Here is a 12,909-nt window from a genome sequence, read left to right as displayed (position 1 = left end):
CATGTTTTTGTAAAAAAATTTGCATGTTTTTATAAAAAGAATTTGTATGTTTGAACAAAAAATAGCATGCTAGATACATTTTTTCTTGTAAAGTGATAGAAACAAACGTTGATCAAGATTTATAAATAATGTTACAATAAAAACATCAAGTTTTATACATAATGGTATATATAACATTAACTAATAATTCAATATCCTTATCTATATATTTTAAGGAGAAATTTTTTTTCGGTCCGGTCCGGGTTATATCCCGTATTCCGGGTACGGTCCGGTTCAAACCCGAAACCCGATTAATGGTAAAAAAAAAACCCGAAAACCGGCCCATTAATCTGTATATCCGGTCCGGTCCCGGTTTTTTTCCGGTCCGGTCCGGTCCAACGGGTTATATGCTCATCCCTACCTCATAATACATTTCCGCTATCGTCACATATATGGCGTATATTCTTGGGCACACGAGCACCCTAACTCTTTCAGCGTCGTCTGCAGAGGAAATAAATCAAAATAGGATCTATATCCACAAATTGATAAACTAAAATCCTTGCACGGTAAACACTCCGATTTGGAACTCCTAGATGAAATTTTGAACATTAATTAACTGATTTTTGGAACGACAAATAATCTTAAAATAAGGACTGGCCGGATCAATAATATGCATTATTTATTTAAGTATAAACGAATATCAAATATGCTAAAATGTAGATTTTAAACAAACTCCAAAGGATTTTAGCTACAATTTATTAGTACGATTGTTAAAACTTATAAAAAAGATATAACTTGGTCCCCACAAGGAACTTCCATCATACATCCTAGAAACTGGTCAAAGAAGCTAAGGATGTGAGAAAACACTTCAAAGATACAGGAGGAACTGCAGTGACATTCCTTAAAGCATTGAGACCACACAACCCCGCACCGGAGGATAACCCATGACTATGAACGCAAAATCCAAAAATGCTACTTGCAATTTCATTTCTATGCATGTGAACTGGTCTAGCGAATAAAATCCTTGTCTTCACTATTAGAAAACTGACTTTTGCGACGAATTCACAGTGGATTTGCTCCCTTGCAAAATATTTCGTCGATGTTTAGATAACTGCTTTTTTCCATTAGCGGCGAATTTAGCACACTAGTGGCGAATTTGTGACATCCGGATTCCTAGGTATATTATTTATTCATTTATTTTGGAGTTTGTGGAGGGACTCGGCGAGTTGGTGCTTAGACTCGCCGAGTAGGGTCGCGAATTCTTATTCGGTTATTGAACGGACTCGGCGAGTCCACGCTGTTTAATGAAACCCTAATTTTCGGGGTTTGAGACCTATTTAGAGGCCCTTATGGCCTTCATTTGCGGCTACCAGTTGATTGAGAGAGACCCCAAAGTGTGTGAGCATTTTGAGAGAGAAAGGAAGCCATTTTTGATCCTTGTGTGAGTGATTTTGCAAGAAGAAGGTGACCAAGGCAAGAGGAAACTGAAGAGAGTGATAATCTGTGGATTTCAGAGCTTAGGGACTTCATCTTGAGGTATATATTCGATCCCCTTTCAGTTTTGGTGTAAGTTTTGAGAGTTATGGTTTCTAGCCCCTTTTTGAGTAAGATTTGTAAAGCAATTGGTCCCTTCTTGTGTTGAGGCTTCGAATCTGGATCCAAAGAGGTCCAGAGACCTTAACTTCTTGATTTTTATGGGTGTCATGGAGAATTATGAGCTGAGGGTGACATATTGAGGCCATTTCTCCAAATAGAGCCATTGGGTCGTTGCATGGGCATCAAGATCCAAACTTTACGTGTTTATATTGCTTAAGGAGGCCAGATCTATGAGTTAGAGGAACGGATCTGACCTCAGGAGCTCATTTAAGCTCGAGCATGGCATGAACTCGCCGAGTACCAAGAGCAGACTCGGCGAGTAGGGTTGGGGTTCCCCATAGTTCACTCAGTGAGTGCTTGCCGAGTTGGGAGAATGACTCAGTGAGTCAGAAGGAATTAAAGGACTGGAGTTCAAGGCGGAACTCGCCAAGTTCATAATGGGACTCGGCGAGTTGAGTCGGGGTGGCCCCGTGACTCATGCCAGGTGGGACCCGTCGAGTAGGGGAAATACTCGACGTGTCATGCGGGGCTAGAGGGATAGTGGACACATGTAGACTCGCCGAGTCGCCCTAGTGCACTCGACGAGTCGGGTCAAAGTTTGACCGTTGACTTTTGTTGACTTTTAGGGTTTGGTCAACAATGGAGCCTTTGAGTTCAGAGAGGGGTAAAATGGTCTTTTACCCTTCCGAGGGTGCCAAGAGAGGGTTGAGTCTAGTCTCGAGAGTTATATTTATGAGAGTATTTACTTTATGTGATTAGGCAGAGGCAAGACCATATTTCTACCGAGTCAGAGATTTACTGAGACATCTGAGGTGAGCCTTCTCATTATACTTTACCTAGAGTGGTAACAAAGTTATGTGACAGAGTTATTATATGCTATCTATGCGATGTGTGGCACTGCATTATTTCTATGTGATTTATGCTGTGTGTATGTCAGAGTTAGGACCGGAAGGTCCACAGAGCTAAGACCAGAGGGTCCACAGAGTTAGGTTTAGGGTTATGTGCCAGTGTATTTGTATGCTATTTATTTTTATGAGATTTATTGTGATATGTGATATGCATGATTCAAAGTTATCAGAGTTAGGACCTTTGGGTCCATAGAGTTAGGGCCAGAGGGTCCACAGAGAGTTGGGACTGGAGGGTCCCACTGAGACACACTGGCCAGAGGGTCAACAGAGTTATAGCCTTGAGTGGCTAATATGTGTTAGAGTGGTATTTTGGGTAACTCACTAAGCTTCGTGCTTACACTGTTTTGTGTTATATGTTTCAGGTTTCTCAGGATCACGAGACGACACCGGCTCGATTGTACACACCAGAAGAAACGTTGGTTTTGAGGATCCTGGTCTATTAATTGATTGAACAAAAGAGTCATGTGTTGTAATTTAAACAAAAAGGGAGATTTTTATGAAAAGTGTTAATGAGATAAACGATTTTAAACGAAAATTTTGTTTTAAAAATTTCGGTGTTACATAATTAATTAGTGCACTAGTGCAAAATAACACATAGACGACACTCGAAACTATGGTGGTATAACTTTAGCCACAACTTTTTTAGTCATGCATAAACTTTATACAAAAGCAACTTACAATATGAGGAGAAAAGAGAAGAGTAATGGAGCTTAGGTGGGTTTTTAGTTACGGAAAAATGAGACATTTTTATTTTCCAAGAAAAATGAGAATTTTGAAAACTCGTGTAGTTCAACAAATTTTTTACTAAGGATTTATGGTATGAATTCTGATTATGCTTGTGCCTTAGCTTCTCTTCGTAACAAGCTTCCGGAAATTGCCCTTAAAAAATTTACTACTAACCCCTAAATCCCAAAATACACTGGCGAGTGTCATTTTTAGTAAAATTGTTCAATACATGGAAGTGTATTTCCACATGACAGCTCGACAGAAAGCAGTTTTCCAATGTTTACGTGCACCACATGCTTAAGATTTTCTTCTAGCTATCCCTATAGATGGGCTTGGACAACATATGTCTCCTTTTGAGTATCGTACCATCCTTAAATATCAACTCATGACTCCAATATTTCTAACCGACGAGATATGTCCGGTGTGCCGTAAGGCATGTTTGGACTCTTGTGGAGAGCATGCAGTTTATTGGAAAGAACTCCTGGGGTTCAAATACAGGAACGATATGGTTAAGGATGTTTTGGTTGACATATTTAAGCGTGTTGGGGTTTCTTCCATGATAGAGGGTCCTATGAATTTCCTAACAGACCCGACAGTAGGAAGGTCAACCCTTAGACCGGCTGATGCTTTGATTTTTGGATGGGTTAGAAGGAAACAATCATGTATGGACCTTACAGGGATATCCCTCTCGTAGGCTTGAGGGGCAGGGGTTTCACGGCGGGACAGGCTGCCTTAAAAGCTGCTACATGCAAGGCCACCAAACATGAGAAACCGTACATTGAAAATCAACACGTGTTCATACCATTTGCATTTGATACGTTTGGTTTTCTTACGCCGGATGCGGTGGAGCTTCTTAATAGAGTACAACGGATCATGTATAACAATGTTATATCCCCTAGATATATGAATGTAATATTGTAAAGAATTGGTTTTACCATACAAAAAAGCTTAGCGGCGCAACTTGTCGCACGTTTTCCTTCTCATTCGTTGTATGATGATAACTAAATTGTATTAATTTTTGAAAAAACAAAATTCACTGAAAATGAAAATTTTCCATTTTTCAAAATTACAAAGAACTTAAATTTTTTAAGAAAATCGGTAATTAATTTTTTTCCATATTTTTGTAATCCCAAAAAAAATCTAAAATATAAACATACACACCCCAGCCCAACCCACCACACCCTTACCTACCCTTTCCTATTCACTCCCAAGCCCCACTTCACCCCTACCCCACCCCACAAGGCACAAACACACACCCACCAACCCCACCACCAGTATCGTAATCACTAACCTACCATCACCACCACCACCACACCACACCACCCCATCACCACCACCACCACCACCACCACCACCGCCACCATCACCACCACCACCCTGACACTACCGTCGCCCCGCCGCCGCCACCACTACTACCCCACCACTATGACAATCATCGCCATCATCACCATCACCATCGCCAACATCATTGTTATCACCACCACCTATACCTAGCAATTCCTGACACGAATACATGAATCTGTAAGAGACACAACACGAATACACGACATGAATACACTACACAAAAACATCTTGAAAATTTCGATAAATATTATTTCTCATTGTGTAATTATATCATGTCGAATTTATGGCTAACATGTTTTCATGACGCGAATACACAAATTGCCAGGTCTACCAACACCACCACCATCGCCGCTGTCTTTTTGGGTTACACGCAAGAACAAAATGAAGCAACTCTGACAAGATATTTATTTGAGGGACTTGTTTTGTTAATTAATTAATAATAAATAAATGATATATGAAATATTCCAAAATTATTTGAAATTTTTAGATAATTATTATTATATTTGGTAATTATCTCTAGGTTTCAAATCACCTCCCTATAAATAGACTGCTCAAAATCCGGTTTTAATTGATTCCTATGAAATATACCTCTTAATTACCAAAGTTCGGAATCTCAAACCCTAAAGAATCCCATATTTTCGTTCCCACATTGTAGCCTTTTGATTCCCACATCCTGGCCAAAGAACAAAATCGAGATCTCGATTCTATTTGGAGTTTATTTTTCCAGGATTGCTTGGTTTTGTTTCTTGTTTGTGTCTTGGGTCCGATTACAGAAGATGAACTTTCCTTTTGGGTTCTATAGTCTAATCAACTGGCTCGTCCAAAGAAATCTAATGTATGTTTTCTATCTATTGAGTTGTACAAGTTGCATAGATTGTTTGAGTTCAAATTTGTATGTTTCAAGTTTAGATCAAGTTTGTTTCGGTTCCGCTGCCATTTGTTTTATCTATTGAGACTTGAAACCAAACAATGGTGTTAGAGCGTGACTAACTCAAGTCTATTGCACTTAGACTTTGTCCTTTGAGTATGTTAGGGTTTGTATTTGTAGTGATTCCGTTTAAAATTGTTATAAAAAGTCTAGAAATTTTACTTGTTTTTAATTAAATCTGTTTTCTATGAAAAATGACCTTTTTTGGTCGATCTGCCTCTTCGCCACGATGTGGCTGGTCCTCTACCATGTTGTGGTATCTACATGGATCGCGACTGTCGTCGTCGCCACGCCAGGGTCGCTTCTTTACCCCACCATGTCCTATACCGAAAACCTAAATATTAATTTAATTAAATTGCATGTTTTTTGGTTACCACGACGTGGCTGCTCCTTCCCCATGTCATGGAACCTGAAGTTCCAGATTTTACTAAATTCATTTTTATCCTTGGTTGCTCAATCACTTTCAATTTTGATCACATACACACTAGCCTTGTACTAAAAAATAAATTTACACTTGTTTTAATTATAATATTAATTAAAAGACAAAATATTAGAACTCTTACAATTTAATTGTTGAATTTTAGTCAAAAGAATTAAATGGCACATAAACCTTATATATATATATATATATATATATATATATATATATATATATATATATATATATATATAATAGTGGGAGCATAATTGTTATGCTAGTATTGCATGTTAACAATATTGTTCGTAGGAAACAATGTCTTTGTCTTTGCAAATTCCAAAGTTTAGAAAATGTTTCGCTATAGTGGACTCAAGGGAGAGGGCACTTATACTACATTGGGAGTCTAAAGGTTTAGATCGAATGGTTTATGTGACATCCCGATTTTCACGGCCAGAAAAGACCGATTTTGTTTATGCTTTATAAAAATCAGAGTACTTCTTTTAATATAAATCTTGCGGAATTTGTTCCCAGAAAAACATGATAAATACGTTATCAAAGCATTTTCGAAGAAATGTATTTTTAATCATTTTAAAACATTTGGGATGTCATCGTCAATACAGAAACATAAGCATAAACAGAATTTACATTCATTTACACTAGTGATGTACATCTCTTTTAAATCTCTCAGTGTAAAGTAACTTCATATTGACACCTGTGATACAAATAAACTGAGTGGGTCAGGTTGGGAAACCTGGTGAGTACATAGGGTTTTCAACCCACAATAATATAATTATTATGTTTAATCATCAAACAATTAACCCAATTACCCATCCCCATTATCTTATTTACTCTTAAGGATCTACCCTAAGAATTAATCAACTATCTCTTGTTCATTCATTCCTAAAGATCATTCTAAGGAATCGACACGAAGTCCATCATCACCGGGGTTTAGGCACTAAGTCTGCATAGTCGCCAGGGTTTATACAACAGACACTAAGTCTGCATAGTCACCAGGGTTTAGGCACTAAGTCTACATAGTCGCCAGGGTTTATACAATAGGCACTAAGTCCGCATAGTCGCTAGGGTTTTGGAACTAAGTCTGCAAAGTCACCAGAGTTTATACAATAGGCACTAAGTTCGCATAGTCGCCAGGGTTTTGGCACCAAGTCTGCATGATCGCCAAGGTTTAGGCACCAAGTCTGCATGATCGCCATGGTTTAGAGTACACCGGGCGAAAACATCGTTCACAACACCTACAGGTTGCGAGCCTGCTAGTGTTCCACTGGACTGTCTAGAATAGTCCGTGGTTGTCATCCATACTCTCCTAGATGACGGGGCCATCATTTGGGAAAGGCTTCTCACATCGTCCACCTCTCACATTCACCTCATGGTCTATAACACCTCTCAACTCATCATCCAACTCATAGTCCATCTATTGCATCTACCCATGTTTTACCCAACATATTATCGTAGATATATATATATATATATATATATATATATATACAGTTTAAATTATTTAAAACATGTATAAAATCGTTTATCCAGCATAGATAGCAAGTACTCAGATAATATGCACACATAGCACATAGTTTATATAAAATAGTTCATATCTATGTGTAAGATGAAGTAACTATGCACTCACTTGATAAGGTGGTGACTCGGTACTCGGGCAACGCTTTGTTTACTTTAAAATAATTTTCTTCGACGAAACCTAGTATTATTACCACCAGGTTTTAGTCTAATATTTACCGTGACTAATTATTATTATTATTATTATTATTATTATTATTATTATTATTATTATTATTATTATTATTATTATATAAACGTTTAAACAATATTTTCCAACCACTATGTACAGACAGGGGCAAACATAAAACACCACAGGACTGGACCATTTTGGCATATAACACTTCTGAAATCCAACAACCCTATGCGGCCCTTTAAACCAGATTCTCCGTACCGTGAGCAGTTAAAAAGATATTATAACGACGCTTATATAAGTCATAATAATAGCTCAAATATTTATTATAAGTTCATAATAACAATACTAATTTTTAATATAAGCTATATTAAAATTGGTAAGCATAACTTACTTACAATGGGGTTTTAGCTTGGAGTCGGACTCTGTAGGGGCAGAACTTCGTTGCTGAATCTTTCTAAGAAAGATTCGTGCAGCGCTGAATCACCTTACTATACTAAAACTACAAAAAGAGAAGGCGAATCACGAGGGACCGAAATGCTCGGGGGATAAGAAGAGAAAGACTCTTGAATCAAGAGAATGGTGCAAGAAATATGAGAGCCCAAGCCTCTTATTTATAGTAATTGAATTTACAAAAACTACCCTCCATAATTACTTAATGACCTTATAGTTATATAAACGACTAAACACTCATTCATAATACTATTTTAAATAGATTTAACGATATTTGTACTAAACTAATGTCGAAAGTACTCAACAATACTCTTATAATAACCGCATCGTTGATACCTTTCTAATTATATATACATTTGTATATATATGTGTACGTATATATGATTTATACTTTATTTTAATACGTAAATATGTTATTATAATTTGTAACTCGTTCATACGAACTCCATTTTTGACGTTCTTTATATCCACGCGTTGGTATTTACGAGTACTACAACTTTCATTTAGACACCGTTAGCTAATTCTCATTCTATCTTAGATTTACAAAACTGTATTGAATTTATCGCGCTCGAAGAGTAGGGACCAAGTTTCGTCCATATCTTTAACATACGAGCTCTACTCTCGACATTATTTATATTCACGTGTAGGTAAAAACAAGATCTAAAACTTTCATTTAAACTCCGTCGGCTAATTCTCTACGTACCGATCTTAAATTTAACAGTAGGAGGAGATTAGATTGTTAAATGACCGCGAAGAATTCGTAACTCCTTCATACGGACTCCATTTTCATCTGTCTTTTTACCGTTGAGTTCCTATTAATGAGATCTTCAACTCTCATTTAGGTCGCGTAAGCCAAAAGCCGCTCGAACTAAAATTCGAATTTCGGGTCGTGCACTGTTAAGCCGAATCTTAGAAAAATCATAACTTCCTCATACGAAGTCAGATTTGGGCGTTATTTTTATGGATGTTCTCGGTTTAACATATTCTACGACTTTAGTCTAGATTACTAAGGTCAAAAAGTCCTCTATCGCAAATTATCTATTTACGCTTCCTGGTGCCGTGCCGGTTCTGTCGCGAAACTTCGACGGGTCATAACTTCATCGTTATAACTCGGATTTATGCGTTCTTTATATGTACGGAACCCTTGAGACATATTCTACAACTTGTTTAAGATTATTTATGCTAAATAATCTTTTGTCGAAAACTCGTTTTCGACCCCTATTATCTCTAAATTTACTAGCCCGGATCTACGGGCGTTACAGTTTAATAGAACTTAGTCGAAGATATATATATATATATATATATATATATATATATATATATATATATATATATATATATATATGTGTGTGTGTGTGTGTGTGTGTGTGTGTGTGTAACGCCTGTGTTTCCGGGCTTGCCACTTTTTGCAATGTAATAGTCTAGGTTAACCTTTGTAACCCGTATTGAAATAATAAGGTTGTATTATTTGAGTATTATGTGTTTTGTGCTTAATTGCTTAATTATGTGGTTTGATTAATTAAGAATAAAAAAAATAAGCGTCAAAATTTAAGTGTAAAATAAACTTAATATCTTTGATTTATGATGTAGTAATTGAAACGAGGTTTCCGAATATATATAGAATGCCCAAATCTGACTTCGTATGAGGAAGTTATGATTTATCGAAGTTTCGGTTTAGCAGTATGCAGCCTGTTTTACTCGATTTGAGATCGAGGGGTTTTTAGCCGAAACAATCTAAATGAGAATCGAAGATCTCATTGTTGGTATCGAAGCGATAAAAAGTTAGGCGAGAACGGACGTCAAACGAAGAAGTTATGAATTTATAACGAAGTTTGTCTGTTGCGGCCTATTAAAAATAAATAATAAAAATAAAGTCAAAATTAGCCGACGAAGTCTAAACAAAAGTTGTAGAGCGTAGTCTCACCTTTCCGTGGATATAAAGAACGTCGAAAACGGAGTTCGTATGAAGAAGATATGAATTTCCGAAGTTTATTAAATATTTTGTATTTATTTTTAAATGGAAATTCGGATGCATTATCCGAAGCCGAGTCACCGGTCCGATCCGACTTACGCCCCGCGTACTCCGAGGGATGTCGACACTCGCACTCGAGTCTTCGGATACGTAAGCAGTGACGTATTCGGACCAGTACGCCCCGCGTACTCCGAGGCTCCAGCCTCCTATAAATAGGATCCGAAGGCAGCCGAGTCTTTTGCTCATTTTCTCTCTTCTCTCTCCCGTTTTGCATCGTTTTGCGTGCCAGAAATATTGTAACGACCCGTGCCCGGTATGGTAATTCCTTGGTATTTATTTTGAAGTTTTGCAAGAGGGACTCGGCGAGTTCATAGCCTGACTCGCCGAGTAGGGTCGCGACTTCGAGCACGTGTGAGCCGGGGACTCGGCGAGTCCATATCCCTGACTCGGCGAGTCCATCCGTCTGGGTGAAACCCTAAATCCCCGGGTTGCCCACTATTTAAGTCACCTTATTGCCCCATTCTCGCCTCCCTCACCCTGAGAACACTGTGAGAAAGAACCCTAATCCACCCTTGTGTGAGCTAAGTGTTTTGTGCCATTTTGTGAAGGTTTGAAGAAGGAGAAGAAGCAAGGAGCAAGGAGAAGAGGTGTAGTGCAAAGATCCAAGGGCAAATCTGAGTTATTTGAGGTATTTTCGGATTTTCCCTCTTGTTATATGCTTTAAACCTCCATTAGAGCTCTCCTAGGATCTAGTTGATGCTTGTTCCAAGCCTTATGTTTGCATGAATGCCTTAATAAGTCGAGATATCTTTAGATCTGAATGATTGGGTGTTGTAGAGCCCAGATCTACTGCCTTTTTGGAGTTACTTTGCATATTAACCATAGATCTACCCATTTTGTGCATCTTTTAGCCTTATTTCCCTTATTCATGAGGTTGTACACGTAAAGTTGGAAACTTTACGTGGTAAATCAGCTTATTGGACTCAGATCTATCAATTGTATGTGTTGGATTCAAACAAAATCGAGTAAAAATCAGTTGCATGGCGGCAACTCGGTGAGTCGGGAAGAACGACTCGGCGAGTTGGGTCGCGAGTTCCCGATTCCTTCATTTTTATCAGTGTCGAGTGGATCCAGTGAGTTAGAGAGTGGACTCAGCGAGTTGAGAGTAGACTCAGTGATGGAGGGACTCGGCGAGTTGTTCATACAACTCGGCGAGTCCAAGGCAATCTTCTTAAGCTCAAGAACAACTCGTCGAGTTGTTCATAGGACTCGGTGAGTCGGATGAAGATTGTCTGAGTTCTTGGATCGGGAGAGTACTCGTCGAGTCGATGCCATACTCGACGAGTAGCAGTGAGTTGAGTCGAGGAGTGAGAATAGGGACTCGGCGAGTTGGCGGCCCAACTCGGCGAGTCAGGTCAACTATGGGTTGACTTTGACCGAGAGTTGACTTTGTCTGGGAGTTGACTTTGACCTAGGGTAAAAGAGTCATTTTACCCAGTGCAGTGTTTAGTATTTGATTGAGTGTGTTTATGGACTTGTAGCCGGGGAGATACCGGAGCAGCAGCAGTTAGCCCTCAGAGCTATTCACTCAGCAGCCAGTTCACGAGGTGAGTTTCCCTTCAGTAGGAACGGGTCTACGGCCACAATGCCGACCCGCGTAATTATCAATAGTTCCGGTCTTTAGTTTGATGTAGTAGCTAGTTGGCTTGACGTCTTTGTGATTCAAGCATATTTGTGTTATGTGTTCCGGACTTCGGTCCGATGCAGTATGCAGTATGTGTGAATATAATAGTTGTCATGTGATATGCTATGTCATGATCAGTCAGTTCCGGACTTCGGTCCGATGCAGTTAGTTCCGGACTTCGGTCCGATGCAGTCAGTTCCGGACTTCGGTCCGATGCAGTCAGTTCCGGACTCCGGTCCGATGCAGTTAGTTCCGGACTCTGGTCCGATGCAGGGGACAAGGTCCCAGTCAGTTCCGGACTTCGGTCCGATGCAGCTAGTTCCAGACTTCGGTCTGATGCAGTGGGCAAGGCCCAGTATGTGCTTTATATGTACTGTATGGTATGTGGTAGTTTGGGGGAGCTCACTAAGCTTCGTGCTTACAGTTTCAGTTTTGGTTTCAGGTACTTCCGCTTGTAGAGAGAAGAGCTCGGGATGATGGCATCGCACACACCACAGCTTCAGCTTTTATCCTGGGAGTTGATTTGGTTCTTGATTTCTATATGACATAGATATGATACAGTTTTCCGCACAGTGTTTTATTATTATTTTGAGATACATCATGTATGGTTTATGATATGACACTCAGATTATGGTTTTTGGTTATGTTGAAAAACGAAATTTTTGGGTCGTATTTTTGGGTCGTTTCAAGTTGGTATCAGAGCCCTGGTTTGAGGGATTCGGATACACTTCCGGGTGTATCTGAACTCAAACTAAGGGGAAATAAAAAGATTTTTTTTAAAAGGAAAATGTTTTCTAAAAGAATTTTGAAAGCACTTAGAAAGAAAGAGATTTTTAAACAAGATAAGGGTGTGGTGCATGCGATCAGCCGAGCTCAAGTAAGTACTCCCAAATTACCCATACAAGTTATTTGTTCAGTTTCAGTTTCAGTAGAACAGCATGCTAGTATAAGACTAAGGATCTAGGAGGATGCCTTATGTGCCTGCTTTATGTGTTACAACTTTATGAGTATTGCATGCTAGTATTGAGTAGACAGCAGTAGGATAGCCTGTTTAGGTTATGCCTGATAGTATGAGCTTACCACTGTATGCTAGATCAGTTTCTCGTTTTGAGAATAGTTTTGCCTGAGTATGTTTCCTTTATCCGAATGCTGCTTGCTTCGTGCTTTGTGGGAGTTCTGAGTGATGGAAGTTAGCC

This window comes from Lactuca serriola, chromosome 6 (assembly GCF_051521515.1).
Source record: "Lactuca serriola cultivar US96UC23 chromosome 6, Lser_US96UC23_V15, whole genome shotgun sequence".
Lineage (NCBI taxonomy): Eukaryota > Viridiplantae > Streptophyta > Magnoliopsida > Asterales > Asteraceae > Lactuca > Lactuca serriola.
This window is presented reverse-complemented; position numbering follows the sequence as displayed.